The 17,614-nt window shown below is 45.2% G+C and overlaps 1 protein-coding gene across 7 annotated transcripts in view; it reads left to right on the forward strand.

Moving 5' to 3' along the window:
• The window catches only part of LOC137431202 (pleckstrin homology domain-containing family A member 7), a 322,395-nt gene that overhangs the window by 43,034 nt on the left and 261,747 nt on the right, over nt 1-17,614 (forward strand). The window lies entirely within an intron of this gene.

Raw genomic sequence — 17,614 nt, forward strand, 5'->3', positions numbered from 1 at the left:
AGAACATGGACACTGATACCATCAGCTCCTACAGCCAAGGAAATGTCCAAATCATTCAAATACTTATCTATCTATAATTCCATTAATCTCTGTGTGTATGTGTGTATGTGTGTATGTGTGTATGTTTGTCTGTGACCGCTGTTTCTCGACAACCACGGGTCCGATATACTTTAAACTTGCCAGGTATATTGCTGGGGACCCGAGGATGTGCCTTTTCAAGGTTTGAAATTAATCGGACAAGTACTTACCGAGCTATGGCGATTTAGCCGTTCGCCGTTCGCTTTGGCGTTGCGAATGGACCAAACCATTGCATGTAAATAGAGGGGGGGGTTCTGTGGTCGTTGCGAATGGACCAAACCATTCATGTAAATAGAGGGGGGGGGGGTTCTGTGGTCGTTACTGCCACGTGGTTTCAAAGTTTTTTTTTGTTGTTGTTGTTTGCACGCATGTTTTTTTGCACCCACGTACGGGCACGCCCTAGGATGTTTACACACACACACCCCTACACAAATTTTTTTTTTTTTTGGCAAGGAACGGGCACCCACGTACGGGCACGTCCTAGCTTATATATAGTACGGGCATGCCCTAGTATTTAGAATTCACAAATAGCAAGCTGAAACATCGTGTTTTGTCTCTGGAAGAGAGAAACATGTCAAATAATTCACCTTTTGAGATGTTTGGTATTTTAATGGCACTGCCAACTAGTATCGCAGCTAATGGTCTAAGCTCAGGTCTGCCATTTTGATCATTGGCAGTGATGAAACTGATGTTGGATCTCACCATCTGCTTATTGCATTCATGTAATGCTCCCCCCCCTCCCCCCCCCCCCCCCCCACACTATTGGGATGATAAGCCGAGTGTTGGCTTAACGGTTAAGGTGGCTGGCTTAAGATCTTAGGGTCTTGAGTTTGAGCCCCTGTCGTGCCGTTGAAATAACACCAGGTGGGTTGACTCAGCCTGTTATCCTTCCGAGGTCAGCAAAATGAGTAGCAGCTTAGTGATAACAAGGGCACTGCATCAGCGGCACAGCCAGGCTTCCAGAAATAATGCAAGCAGCAGCCACAGACTGCATGCAAAACAACATTTGGGTGATGCTTATCACCTGGCACGCGATACCTGGACAGTCCCAGATGAAAATCGCTCTGTGGTCAAAATATCTGACCTGACCGTCGCCTATCGCCCAGTTGTACAAGTTGGTGGTGCCCTCAGTTTTGAATGTGGATTTTCAAAAATACGACCATTTTAAAAATACATTTTTTGCCGGCTTTGTGGCGTGACCTAAGATTTCCCTCATTCAGGTTTGCCAACCAAGTCGGAAAAAACTGATCTGCTTGAAAACAATTTCTTTGCTGCAAGCTTCCTTGTACCGAAGTCAATAAAATGGGCAGGTTATCTGTAGGCCAGTTGGAATGAATCTGTGCATCCAAGGGATCAAGCTTTTGTGAAAGCATTCCCAGGGAGAATCGATATCAATTTGCTTTTTATTATCCTTTTTTATGGACCATCCATTGCTAAGTTTGACCTAATTGGCATTCCCATCTAATCATAGAGCTCATGATGCTGGGATCCCATGTTCAAATCCCATATATTTTGTTGGTTTATGCATTGTCTATTAATGTCCTTATCAATTCCTGTGAAAGTACAATGTAATTTCCCTCTGTCCTTATCCTACCTGTGATATAGATCTACAAGCTCCTCAAAATTACTGTTTAAACCTGTGTGTGGAAAAGACTTGTATACTTGGTAGCAAGGTGGTGGACTACATTTACCTATTGCCACGTTTGGGTTTGTTAACCTTTGAAATATAAATAGTTCTACTCCAGGTTGTTTATCTTGCATTTTCGAGTCTTGGTTACTTGACTTGTCTGGATGAATGGAATGTATGTGCTGTTGATATAGATTAGAGTGTTCTTGTGATATAATGTAGAATATAACATACACCCTTGATCAAAACATTTCTACCTGCTATCTCCCCACTGCACATCATTTGTAAGAATAGGAATCACGAAATGTTGTGGTTTTGACATTTCTGTCTAACTGTGAATCTCCACTCATTTGTTCCTCTTTTTTTGTGCCTGTGGAACCAACTTCCACATCCTCTTAAATGTCCTTCCCTCCAAGTCTTCAAGACGGCTAGCTATTCACCACCATTTTAGATCGTTCCCCATTCAAAACCATGATCTTTTCTACCATTGTTAACCCCTCCCAAATCCCTCCTTCCAAATTTCCATTTTTCCCTCCTGAAAGTTTCCTTATCTATCCATCTTGTTCACCCCATACATTCTCTCCTGCCCCACCACCCCCCACCCCCCCTGCCCCACCACCTCCCCTCCCATTCCTCCCCACACCCAATGTTTGTCCAAGACCTTGGATTAGCAAAGAAGTCATACAACTTAGTAAAGAGCACTCCAGAGCAAAAAGTGGAAAAAAAAAAATGCAGACCCTAACATGTGGTCAAGGTGCAACTTCCTTGCAAGCGAAATAAAATTGAAAGTCAAAGGATGAAAAGACAAGTGGCTAAAAGATCTATGTGCGAATGTGGAGAAGGCACACCAAACTACTAAGTCCAAAGAGGTGTACGTGACCATCAGGAAAATTACCACCAAATGAAAAACCAGGATGAAAAGAGTAAAGAACTAGAAAGAGCAATCACAAATTGCACACCCTCACTAGGACGTGTTTTCAGTGGTTTTTAAGGCTTTTGTGTTAAAACAACTATGGTGGCCGAACCACGTAACCAATGACGTTATCTTTGTTTTTTTTCTCCACCAATGTATCCCTAGATGATGCTCGACAAATTTCATCTTGATCGGATGAAGTTTTGTACTTGTCGAATTATGACCTCATAATGGAGGCACCTATGACATCATCATTAACACATTTTATTCCCCATGGGAATTTTTACATGGGGAATGTAAAAATTGTCCGCACTGCACATGGGGGAGGAAAGAAAAATGTTTGTGGGTTTTGTTACCATGATTACTGGGGATCAAAACTTGGCACAAATGGATTGCAATGCATAGACAGGAAAGAGCAATCAGATTGCAGACCCTCACTTGGACGTGTTATTAGTGGTTTTTAAGGCTTTTGTGTTAAAACAAATAGGGTGGCCGAACCACGTGACCGATGACGTCATCATTATTTTTTCCTCCACCAATCTATCCATAGATGACGTTCAATAAATTTCATCTTGATCGGATGAAGTTTTGTACTTGTCGAATTATGACGTCATAATGGAGGCACCTATGACATCATCATTAACATGTTATTCCCCATGGAGAGTTCTTTACAATGAGCCATGTCTCAATTTTTTCTATTCAGTGCTTTCGGAGCTATAGAGGTGCAAAGTTTTTCGGGTTTTCCAATATGGCTCCCGTACCACGTGACCTATGGCGTCATAATTATCATAAAAAAATTCTACAGGAGGATGTTCACCTATGGTGAAAATTTCCTGTCAATCGGACCAACAGTTGCAGAGAAAATCATATTTATTCTGTGCGGACAAACAAACAGACAAACAAACGGACTCAAATGCAATACCCTCTCCTATGATAGGGTCACAGCTGAAGAACGAAAAGCTTCTGGTGAAATAGGTTTTGACATAATCTACCATTTGTTCAAGTTGGTCTGGAAGAATGAAGTTTTTCCAGACGACTGGGGAAAAGCCATCATTGCCCCCATATACAAAAAGAACAAGTTAAACTGTGAGAACTTCAGAGGCATCAGCTTGCTGAGTCACACAGGGAAAATCTTAACAACTATTATTCAAGGAAGGATGATGAAGAAATTAGAACAAACACTTGACGAAGCGCAAGCTGGACATCACAAAAACAGAGACACAAGTCATCAGTAGGCACCACACAAAGAAAATTAACATCAACATAAACGGCAAAGTTTCACAACAAGCTCGGGAATTTACTTATCTGGGGGATACCATATCACGGGATGGAACAAGCACCAAACACATCAAACATAGAATTGGGAAACCACTGGGAGCATTTCAGCAGCTACAAAGTATTTGGAGGGCAAAAGACATCCAACCTGACACCAAAGTTGAACTGTATAGAGTCCTGGTTCTCACAATCTTGATGTAGGGGTCAGAAATTTGGGACATTAAAGCAACAAGATGAACATCGACTCCTTGTTTTTGAAATGGTATGCGTCAGAAAAATAAAGGGAGTAACGAGGCTGGACAAAATAAGGAATACTATAATAAGGCAAACCCTCGGAGTAAAACACACAATAACAGAGAATATAACACAAAGAAGGCTTACATTATTTGGGCACATTCAAAGGATGCCCCAGAACAGACTTCCAAAAATCCTCATACAAGGAAGAGGCACCAGCACCAGAAATGGCACCAGACCAAGAGGATGACCACCAAAAAGGTGGATGGACTGCCTCAAGCCAGATTGCAGGGCCAGACAAATAGCGTCACACTGGCAGAGGCACAAACATTGGCTCAAGACCGAAGTCTGTGGCTTGTCACATTATGGAACAGATGGCAGGACAGGGAGCAGCAGTGGCCACTTCTGTGTCTATGCTATATATATATATATATATATATATATATATATATATATATATATATATATATATATATATATATATACATACATACATACATACATACATACATACATACATATTGTTGCGGATCTCGAGCCCGTCGACGTACTGAGGGGGGTTAAACCCTTCTCCCCCTCGAGCTTCGAGTCCACGAGGCCGCTCCCCACTTTGCACTCGTGGGGGGGGGGGGGCGGGGGGGCGGATTGCTGAGCAATTCCAGCCGCCAACCCCGTAGCGAGCGTGCGGAAGGGTCTCTGGTTAAATACCCAAGTACCTTCTATACACACGCCGCCACGAGGACGGGGGCTGAACCTCGCACGAGTCACGCTGGGTTGATACGCCCGAGCGGTTTGCGTGTCACGTGACTCGTGCCGTTGATTATTACTGACCCGATCGAGCGGTTTTATCTCGGGCAATCCGAGGCCAATGGTGGAAAAGACAAACGGCCAAGTTGGAAGCAAAGAACACGGGTTTATTACAATTTGTACAATGATCAGAGCAAAGAGACACAGAATAGGAACTTACCGTTCTTAACTTAATTTCCCAGACAAGGGCCCTCTCACTCACGCGGGGAAAAAGATGAAGAAGAGGACACGCTCACAGCGCGGCCGCTCCGTGCAGTTCACCCCGGACAGCTTGTTGGTCGTTCCCCTTTGTGATGTTTGTGGCATGGGACGTCGGCCTCAGTCATGCACGCACGGGAGTCTGCCCAGCGTGTCCCGAAGTTAACGAGGCAAACGCGCACGTGCAGGGAGCCCAGGCAGGGAAATCGTTGGAGTCTCGGGCCCCGGGAGAGACTGTCCTGCGAGAGCAGTTATAACAGGGGCAGCTGAGAGCAGGGGCAGAGAGCGCTGAGAGCTTCAAAATCCCGGGACAGAGAGCGAGTTCGGGGATCCGGGGCCGGGTTTTATAGCCCCCCCCCCCCCCAGAGTCCCACCAGAATGTTCCAAGCACCTCCCCTGGCCGCCGTTGCTGGTCACTCCCCTTTAGCTCCCATTGGCTGTTTGCCGCTTACCAGACACTCCCTCCGGCTCCTCCCTCGGGCCTCCTCGACTTGTTCTGGTCCTAGCACATGGCATTCCAGCCCAATGAGGCCTACACTTACTTACCTGTCTCGACGCATACTAACACCGGGAAGGAGACGATACTTAACATTGAATAAGAAATAACTGAACTAAAATGAGGCTACATGTTGTGGTGCAATTAACGAAAGGGGGGTTGTCTTTATTCTCAAACCCACAATAATATATTAGGGTGGTCCACAGATATATGTAATATTTAATACGATTAAAAATACATGCTCCACAAGGCTGCCCTTGTTCCTATGTTTATAAAGATCATATGAACCAAATATGAGGTCAATTGGAACTTATTTAGAGGTTGCTCAAAAAATAACATTTTTAATTTATTCTGTTTTTTTCAGATGACAGAAACTCGCAGCTCTTCCACAGTTTGGTTGCTTGGCAAGTCTGAAAAGGAAATAATATGTGGGGGGCCACCAACCAAAGGACACACATTGCCGAAAATGGTGTACCATCACATACAAGAACACCATGCAGTTCGTGAAAGTGCCAAATTTAGTGTACAAGCTGTGTGTGCATACTGGGAGAAAGCACGAATTCCATTGCAGAGAGTAGATTCCTGTGAGCGACAACTTTTGAAGTTGTATGATGCCTACAAACTGGTAAAGAAAAATAGAACCAAGACATTCGAAAACTATAGAGTGAAGGAGCAGATGTTCAAAGATGATCTTCAATCCCTCTTCGATATCTCACCAAATGATGCGCTTGAGAAAATGACGAATGAAGAAGACAAAGCATTCCTTATCATGCAGCGTGAGGATCCCTCAAGTTCACGCATGGGATCTGTGGACAACACTGGCAGTGAAGGAGAACAGAAAGAACATATATATATTGTTCTTTGTTGTATATATATATAACAATATATATATATTGTTATATATATATATAACCCACAAAGGCACCTCTCAATGATTTGCTTCTTCTTTCAACCCTTGATTCTTACCCAGATATGGTTGTCCGTGAAACTGCTGTCAAAGCATTCACGAGACACCTCTGATATTTGTCAGAACACCTTGCTGCATTAGCTCTTTTTGATAGCCGGGTGGATGATGAGACAAAGGCAAAGATGGTGAAGAACTTCAAGCGGGCTCCAAAGCCAAACAATCTTCATAGGATAGATGCTAAAGCCTTCAGGCTTTCTGACTCAGTGGACACCTACATCACAAGTCGATCTCTTGAATTATTTGGTGTTGTCATCTCAGAGTCTGACAAAGAAGTATCACTGAGTTTTCTGGAAAAGGAGCCACACCTCTGGAACACAGACAACTCATACCAAGAGCTTGAGAAGAAGATACGCAGCATGAAGGTTATCAATGACTGTGCTGAGCGAGGTGTTGCTCTCATCCAAACTTTCCATGACACTCTGACCAAGAATGAAGAGCAGAAGCAATTTGTGTTGAGAGTTGTGAAACTTCATCGTGAAAACTTTCCAGTGTCAACCAAAGCCATCTTGTCAAAGAAGTAGGCAATGTTTTGAAACGCAAGTTTCTGAAAACAATGTTACGTAAAATCATTCAAATTATGTGTATTCTGATGTTTACTTTGTTTTAATTGTTCTGATAGATTTGTTTTATCGTCTCTGATAGATATTTTATATTTTCTGATGGATGATTGATTTTTTCCGATAAATGATTTATTGTCAAATTAATACACGAATGTTTAATCTACTGTTTTGTTTTTAATCTTAATTTGACGATATGAATGAACATTGAACAATGAACAATTGAACATACATGTACATTGTACATAATTATTTATTAGTTGACAAACAAACAACAAGAACAACAACAATAACAATAATAAATAATTTGAGTAATTGAAAATAGATAATTATCTATGAATTGATGTATGATGCTAAAATTTCTGTATCTTATTATTCATTCAAATTTGTCAACATTTTGAGCAACCTCTAAATATTGTCCAATCAAGCTCAGTTTTCACCACAAACTACTTTCTTCAATAGGAATAGGGGCAGGCTTGTGGAGAGATGAAAATCCAATCTTCAAATTTTTGGACCAACCTAATATATACAGACTTGGCATTTAATATGGAATATTTTTTTTGTGGGGGTGAACTAACTTTTCAAGATGTCTTAGAACCAAAAGTTCATTGGAATTATGTTGAAATTATTCAAGATTTTGTTAATGTGACCTTTAAAAGAAACAAAAACCACATTTGACATTTCAAAACAAATAAATTGATCCTTGAAAGTGATGTAAACTGATATCGAATTCCATTCATGGACAGTACTGTGTTAAACTTCTGTACGTTTTCCAGAAGTATCTCTTTATTTTGCACATTAGCCAATTTTTTTTTAACAAAAACAATAGTTAAATTACGACTGGGATTACGGACAGTAAAATTACAGTTCAGTACTTCGTGTAACCGCCACGAGCATTCAGGAGAGCACGTACACGTTGAGGCATGCTGTTCACGAGATTTGCCAAAGGAATCGCTTGCCATGCAGTGACAATAGCCTGCTGCAATTCACGCACAGAGGTCGGCTGCTGGTCCAAGTGATCGATTTGACGCGTTAATTCTGCCCACAAGTTCTCTATCGGATTCATATCCGTGGACATGGCAGGCCACTCCATATGCTCTACACCACGGTCAGCAAGAAAGTGTTGGATCATGCGAGCACGATGAGGCCGTGCATTGTCATCTTGGAAGACAAAGTTTCCTCGAAAGGCTGCATGAGCAAATAGAAGCAATGTTTCTTCCAGAATGGCCCTGTACTTAAACTGGTTCAGGTTTCCATTCAGAACAACCAGGTCAGTTTTGCCCCCTGCATGAAAAGCAGCCCAAACGGTCACCCCACCACCTCCAGCTTGGACTCTTGGCACTATACAATCTTTGTTGTAGGCTTCATGCACTTGTCTGCGCACTCGGACGCGGCCATCTTGACGATAGACCAGAAATCTAGACTCGTCACTGAAGATCGCGTGATTCCAGTGTCCTGGCTGCCATTGACGGTGCTCTCTGGCCCACTGCAATCGGCGCTGGCGGTGTTTGGTCAGGCGTGGCTTTCTCAGGGGACGCCTGGCACGATAGCCTGCTTGAACCAGTCGTTGGTTGACTAGCCTTCTGGATACAGGCACATTTGTCAGTTGCTGCCACTCAGCCCAAAGCCGATTAGCTGACTTGGTACGGCCATTGCGGACTAACCGGTGCAGCTGGCGATCATCCCTCCTTGTGGTTCTGCGGGGACGTCCTGGCCTCGGTATTGGAGTAGGGACACCCCTCTGAGCATTTCGTTTCAGGATCTTTGACACCTGACCTTGAGTGATGCCATACTGCCAAGCAATAGTACGCTGTTTCATGCCGTAATTTCGTAAAGCCACCACTCCATGACAAACAGCATTGTCGAGTTGACGTACCATCTCCAGAGGAAGCGGCAATAACTTTTGGAGATGTGCAGCAGTTGTTTTCCACTAATACAGAACGCAACAACGCTTGTATACCTGACTGTGAAGCCAATCATCAAATGCACCTGTCCGTACATTTTGCCACGCCACTTGTGATATAATCCTGTTGTTGACTTCTTGCTGCGACAGACAATCAGTGACATGGTTCTTTTAACAAATAAATCACCAAATTGTAAAAGACACTCACCAGATTGATATACTGAGTTAAGAAAGTAAACCCAAGTCAAGGAAAAAAAAATATTCCATATTAAATGCCAAGTCTGTATATATATATATGTGTATATATATGTGTATATATATGTGTATATATATATGTATATATATATATGTATATATATGTATATATATGTATATATATATATATATATATATATATATATATATACACACACACACACACACACACACACACACACACACACACACACACACACACACACACTATATATATTGTTACGGTCCGCGGATAAGGATGTTGTTTGCCGAGCGGAAGCACCGCGACCGAACAGTTTTCCCCGACTAAACCCGATTCCCGGACGTTGGCCAAAATCGCGCCACAGATATTCAATTTGGAAACCTCTAAAGCGACCGAATGTAAAGAGGAAGAAGAAGAAGTACGGAGGAATAACAGGTTTTATTAATTATTTTCACAAGCCAAGGCAAAGAGAGCAGTTGGTTATATACAGAAAATGGAGGGAGCAGACGCACAGTGAAATCATTCGCTTACCTATACAAGCTTAATTAATAAACCCCAGGACAACGTTAAAGACAGACGGACGATCACACTTACACGGGGAAATGCAGGCCGGAAGGAATGGCTTGGAGATGGGTGGCTGTTAGAGGCAAGGAAGGTTCAGCGGGTACTGGGCACGGTCGGGCCAGAAGGCACCGCCGTCAAGAAGCCGAGCTTTGGTCCCAAACTGCGCGGGCGAAGTTCCTTTCTCCGTACTGCTGCCTCGTGCGCTCCTTGCGTTGCCCCGGTCCGCTTTTCCTGCAGCGCGGCACGTCTCACGGCGGCTCGGTCACACCTGCTCGTCTCCAGCGCATCTCCTGGACCCATCCCTGTAAAAGTTCATCTCTTAGACTCATCTCCGTAAAAGCTCATCTCGTCAAAGCTCATCTCGTAAAAGCTCATCTCTTGTCTCATCTGCTTGGGGAGCGTCCCGCGGTGGGTTATATAGGCCCCGCCCTTCACCCTTTGCGAACCTCCCCCAAGCGTTCTCTCTCCGCCCTCGCAAGCCAAACCCCTTGTTCTGGGTTGGATGAGCGGGGCCGACTTACTCCTCCCCTCTATGACGAGGTGGAGACCCGCCTTTCTTCTTCGGCGTTACCTCGTGCGTAATGGAGTCAAATGCAGCAAAGTGCCTAAAGTGTCAATTGCAGCAAAGTGGCAAACCTGGCACCTGGAAGCTGCCATGGGGCGTCGGAGGGCCTACTCTTATTTAATTCGGTGCAATGAAGAGTCGAACTAGTGGGAAACACATCCTTAGCCTACAGTGAATAAGGGACTAACTATTTAAAAGGATATATCGTGTCCTGTGTGTAGGTTTATGGAATTAACTAAGAGGACAAGCTGCGACCATTCTTTACATTACGAGGGTCAGTTACACACAACAAAACCATACTTTTCACATTCGTTACATTTTCTCAAAATTGTTACACTTCTCAAATTCGTTACACTTCTCAAATCCGTTACACTGCACCCTCCTTCCTTCAGGCCCGCTCTCGGGCCTATAAAACTTTAACTTAGTGTGACACGTAGGTGTAATTCCCTCTACAATTAACCTGACCCTGAGTGTGACAATTTTTTAAAACACAAATAAATATGTCCCCCTGCTGCATTGCACCCTGCCTAACAGATTTGCGCCCACAGGATAACCGAATTACGGATTTGTTTTCAAGCTATACATTTACGGTGGGGAGCATTATTTACAGTGACGTTATTTCTTATTTACAACGGAACCCAGGACCTGTGTTTTGTTTTTCTTTTTAGGGAAACAAAAAGAAGGAAATTCCTGTTGGGAGGGAGGAGACAGCACGCATTGCATCGATGCACCAGTACCAATAACACTAAAGCACCCAAAAGCACCAACCAGTGCACAGTCATTACTGTTTGTAATAAACACATAAAAAAACAACTGGTGGTGGTCTTCTTCTTCTCTGCTGGGCCGATGTTCTTCCCGATGTCTTCTTGCTTCATGCGGCCTACTTGGAAATATAAAAAGCACAAACCGTGTCCATTTTTTAATTTAGGGCCACAGGGGCCAACTAAGGGTGGTCTAACTGTTTGGCATAGGTGCCACCTTACCGAGGTCCGCAAGAAAGATTCCCTGGCCACTATGGCCGGTCTCCAACAGAGGTGCCCTGCCCCAGAACCTGGGGTCCATCAAGTGGTACTTGGCCGCAGAACAGCGGTCCATCAAGTGGTACATCAATGCAATGCATGCTGGTTGAGAGGGTCCTGGCACACAAGACGACCTCCGCACGCTCCCCTCAGCGCCCAGTGGCGCTCAGGCCCTCATGTGGGAGACAAAGGGGGGAAAAACAGATGAGCGAGGGGTAAGGTCACAAGGGTACACATCAATCAAGGCAATGCAAGGCGAAGTGCGTACAGAGAGTGAAGTGAGAAAGCTCGTCCCTACCGTACGTCACCCCCCCTGTCACCTACACTACCCTTGCCCTTACCCCATATGTACAAAAATCTACACCTTTACAAATCCGTCGCTACCGTCACATCTTCCCCATATTTCCCCTATACCAAATTCGTCTCCACAATCCCTCTATCCAAAATTTGCCATCACCGAATTCATCATCAACCCTCATAAGGAGGAAGAGATGGAACATCAAGGCACAATGTCACACCCACGTCATGATGCGTCTCACATTCCAAACATTTGCATCAATAAAAATAATAAAAACCACCTGGCATGGTGTGGAGTACCTGTCACCTCAGGTGAGTGAATGCAGATGGTGCAAGGAGATTTTCATCCTAACTACTTTCTAAATGACATTAACACACTTTACACTACCCGGGGTCTTTCCCTGCCAATCCATTGGCCAACTTACACTATGGGTTCTAAAAACCAATTCCCATTGACCAAACTGTGGTGCTTCTCAATTTGGGGTCTCACTCCCCCGATTCATCTCCCGGTGCCCTTGCACAATTTCTGGGCTGAGACGTGTAGCTCTCCCAGCAGGTCTACCCACCTGCACACCTCCACCACTGTAGTTGCCACCCGAGCTTACCTAGCTCCTCACCCTAACCTAACTAACTGGGGAAGGCCCCTCCTGGCTCTGTCACCCCTTGGTGCCCTCTGGCACTGGGCTACCCGGGTCCGTCTTCCGGATCCTCGGGCCCCATCCACAACTCCCGGCTCCCAGAGCCCACCTGCGGCCTCACCTGGCCGACATCCTCACAGTGGTGGAGTGCCCAAACCAACTACACACACTAACAGGCTACACGCCCAGCCATTTCCACAACACTAATGCACCCATCCAAATACCATTCTTTCACCCGCACCACAGATGCCAATATCCAACCACAATTTACCTATACCCTCTACCTAACACTTACACTACTCGCCCCGGGTATTCGTGATGGGGGTCCATCCTTCCCCCATTCACACCTTCGCACCATCCACTCCACTCCATAGTTTCCACCATACTCACTCCACGACCATCCATTCCAATACTCCATATATTCCACACTCCATGTATTCCACATTCCATGTATTTCACACAACCATTCTCGATACACCTGTTGTTGCACACCTGTGCAATCACACCTGGTGCCACCTGCACCCTCCTTCCTTCCTGGACCATTTGGTCAACACAACACACATCACCATCACCATCACTCAAACACTGCTCCATACACCTGTCCAGTTGCACACCTGTGCAATCACACCTGTTCCTTACACACTTTTCACAATACACTTCTAAATACACCTCCAACACTCACACGGCATCATCTAATCTACCTGTTGCCCTGCTAACTTAGTGCTCCCCGTCTTCCCTTTAAACTAAGCACATACCACGTCATTATCATCCACACTACCCTCTCTGCGTCCCCACTACAGGTGCCATTGTCACTACCTAATCTTAACGTCACCTAAGGTCATCTTCTAGGTCCCTACACATTATCCAAACCCTCCCGGGCTAGTTTTCACTGCCATAAACCCCATAAATCTAGTGCTCCTTTGCCCCCGCTGTGAGGGATGGCAGAGTTGCCATCCCCCTCATTGGGTATCTCAAGCTACCAATTTTGCACACCAAATTCCAGCCAATCAAAAATTTGCCAATCACTACCAATCTGCCAATCACTCTGCCAATCCTTTGCCAATCATTAAATTTCGCTTTTTTTCTAATTTCGGGGCCAAAACACTATCCTCATTATCATCATCACAGTCCGCTTTATCTGAGCCTCGGTGCGTCGTCACATCATTAAAACTCGGCTTCGCAAAGCCGAGCAATGAATTCGGGTGGTTTGGTCGCCTGCAGTTGGATCTGTCCGGCATTCACGACTCTGGGGAGGAGGCATTCTCGGGCCGAGGTTCCACGCACCATCTCGGCGCGGTACCTTGCGGTCCCGGGCCCGATGGCTCAATCTCCCCCGGTCGGAACCCCGTCCCCGCGAGGGGGCACCGTTCCGCTTCCTCCCACTCGCCCTTAAACCGAACCGGACCGGTCGCCTCGCCCGCCAAGGCCCGGACTCGACCGTGCAGGGCGGGGCCAAGCCCGAATCGGCAACGACACTTCGAAGAGAAGCGACGCAGTATCGATCCGCGCCAGGCCTGGCATCCAACAAAGCACACCGCGCCCCGAGTGCTCGCATCGGCTATCCGTCGCTCTAACCGCTAACCCGGTTACCGTCGATGCTTCACCTGCATGCTCACACGCATACGCTACCCCTTTCACCCTCACCGAGCTCGGTGCTCCAACGCCGTCCGTACATTCCACCAACGCACTCCCTGTTACACACCACACCTCTCGCGCACACTCACCGTTCGCACACTCTCTTAACACACTTCGCGCACCGTCTTGTGCACTCTCCCTCGGTACGTACTCCGTACCACTCACCATGGGCGTGCACCCTTGCATCCACCCACTGACGTGCTCACATGGGCTCTCCCACACCCGCGCCATGACCAACTCAGGTGTGCTTCCTCGCACACCCTCAACCATTCCAAGCATGCATTCTCGCACCCGCTCCACCACCAACTCACTCTCCGGGTCACTCTCACCCTCGCACGTACACTCCGTATCGCTCTCACTCCCTGTGTCACACCCCGTACACCCCGACGTGCATTCTCGCTCGCACTCGGTATCGCACTCGCGCTTCGTAACACGCTCACCCCTTGACGCACACTTTTTTTTCACACGCGTGCCATTTCCACTCACACGGGACCCTTCACCAACGCCCGGGTGCCATATTGACCCCAATCGCGCGACAATTCTCTTGTCGTCAAACATCCTCTTACAAAATCTCCCGGCACCACATGCAGCCCGTCTCACCTTCGGGGTTCTTCTTCCTCCCTGCACCAAAACCTGCAAATCTTTATACGGATTAGCAAGTACGGCATCAGGATGTGCATTTAGACTTTGCGCAATTTCCATTCCTTCCTCCGATTGTTGCTCTTTTAACTTTAAGTCCCCGGTCTCTCCAATTTCAACTATACCCATAATTTCTTTGTTCTCCTCGACGACCGCTGGCTTTAATAAAATCCCCTCTACCTCAGCGGTCGCCGGCTGCCCCAAACCCCGTGTCGCGATTTCTACTCCCGTCATTTTACCGGCGCTTTCCTCCACCTCGCTCAACCAGCGCTTCTCGACCCGCATTACCTCCTCGTGCACCCGTGGGACCTGCTCGCCCAACCTGCGGTCTCTGTCCCTCTCCGCCTCCCTTACTTCATATTCGGCCTGCATTTCGCCCGATATCGCTTCCATTTTATCACTCAATTTTTTAAGACCGTCATTCTCCCGTTTCATTTCCGCCATGATTTGGGCCATGAAGGCTTGCATTTGGACCACCGTTGGTAGTACAAAGGGTGCGGCCGCAGCTGCCCCAACCTCGTGCGCGAGAGCGCCATTTTGTGCGCCTCATACCTCCTCAACCACCTCCTCGTTGCCCTCCTCCATATACATTTCCCCCAGGTCCTGGGTCGATTCTACCCCGTCTATCTCTCCCACCGGCATCCGATCGCCTTGATTGTCCATGGCACGACTCAATTTGGGATTTTAAAAAACAAATTTCGGCCGCTCCAAATTTTGACCAAATTTTTTATAGATGTTTTTAAAAATTTGGTTCGGGCCTCGTATCTCACTCCCAGACACCAATTGTTATGCCAATAGTACAATTGGTGTTCCAAAATTTGGGCTAAATAAATTTAATCCCAGGTCCGAATCCGACATTCCTGACACCAATTGTTACTGCCAATAACACAATTGGTGTCCCCCAAATTTGGGCTAAATAAATTTAGTCCCAGGTTCGAATCCCACTCCTGACACCAATTGTTACGGTCCGCGGATAAGGATGTTGTTTGCCGAGCGGAGGCACCGCGACCGAACAGTTTTCCCCGACTAAACCCGATTCCCGGACGTTGGCCGAAATCGCGCCACAGATATTCAATTTGGAAACCTCTAAAGCGACCGAATGTAAAGAGGAAGAAGAAGAAGTACGGAGGAATAACAGGTTTTATTAATTATTTTCACAAGCCAAGGCAAAGAGAGCAGTTGGTTATATACAGAAAAGGGAAGGAGCAGACACACAGTGAAATCATTAGCTTACCTATACAAGCTTAATTAATAAACCCCAGGACAACGTTAAAGACAGACGGACGATCACACTTACACGGGGAAATGCAGGCCGGAAGGAATGGCTTGGAGATGGGTGGCTTTTAGAGGCAAGGAAGGTTCAGCGGGTACTGGGCACGGTCGGGCCAGAAGGCACCGCCGTCAAGAAGCCGAGCTTTGGTCCCAAACTGCGCGGGCGAAGTTCCTTTCTCCGTACTGCTGCCTCGTGCGCTCCTTGCGTTGCCCCGGTCCGCTTTTCCTGCAGCGCGGCACGTCTCACGGCGGCTCGGTCACACCTGCTCGTCTCCAGCGCATCTCCTGGACCCATCCCTGTAAAAGTTCATCTCTTGGACTCATCTCCGTAAAAGCTCATCTCGTCAAAGCTCATCTCGTAAAAGCTCATCTCTTGTCTCATCTGCTTGGGGAGCGTTCCGCGGCGGGTTATATAGGCCCCGCCCTTCACCCTTTGCGAACCTCCCCCAAGCGTTCTCTCTCCGCCCTCGCAAGCCAAACCCCTTGTTCTGGGTTGGATGAGCGGGGCCGACTTACTCCTCCCCTCTATGACGAGGTGGAGACCCGCCTTTCTTCTTCTTCGGCGTTACCTCGTGCGTAATGGAGTCAAATGCTGCAAAGTGGACGGCAGATGAAAATGCAGCAAAGTGCCTAAAGTGTCAATTGCAGCAAAGTGGCAAACCTGGCACCTGGAAGCTGCCATGGGGCGTCGGAGGGCCTACTCTTATTTAATTCGGTGCAATGAAGAGTCAAACTAGTGGGAAACACATCCTTAGCCTACAGAGAATAAGGGACTAACTATTTAAAAGGATATATCGTGTCCTGTGTGTAGGTATATGGAATTAACTAAGAGGACGAGCTGCGACCATTCTTTACATTACGAGGGTCAGTTACACACAACAAAACCATACTTTTCACATTCGTTACATTTTCTCAAAATTGTTACACTTCTCAAATTCGTTACACTTCTCAAATCCGTTACAATATATATATATATATATATATATATATATATATATATATATATATATATATATATATATATATATATATACATATATACATATATACATACATACATACATACATACATACATACATACATACATACATACATAATAAATATATATATATATATATATATATATATATATATATATATGTATATTGTTACGGTCCGCGGATGAGGATGTTATTTTTACCGAGCGGAGGTATAACCGCGGCCGAACAGTTGTTCCCCGACTAAACCCGATTTACCCAAACGTTGGCCGTATCGCGCCACCGCTATTCAATCGGGAAAAGACTAAGACGACACGGATGTGAAGAAAAGGAAGACGAAGGCAAAGAAAGGTTTGAAATACGATTACTATTTATTACTATTTACAGGCTCAAAGTAACCAAGGAAAAGGAAAGATAATAAAATAATATACAGAAGCTTTTAGAGACACAGGGAAAATACTAGCCTACCTAACAGGCTTAATTACAAGAAAGAGAACTGAGGTTTAACATATATATATATATATATATATCTATATATATATATGTATATATATATGTATATATATATGTATATATATATGTATATATATATGTATATATATATATATATATGTATATATATATGTATATATATATATATATATGTATATATATATATATATATATATATATATATATGTATGTATATATATATATATATATATATATATATACTATATATATATATATATATAT

The sequence above is a fragment of the Myxine glutinosa genome, chromosome 7 (assembly GCF_964187855.1).
Source record: "Myxine glutinosa chromosome 7, kmMyxGlut1.1, whole genome shotgun sequence".
In the NCBI taxonomy this organism is placed as follows: Eukaryota; Metazoa; Chordata; class Myxini; order Myxiniformes; family Myxinidae; genus Myxine; species Myxine glutinosa.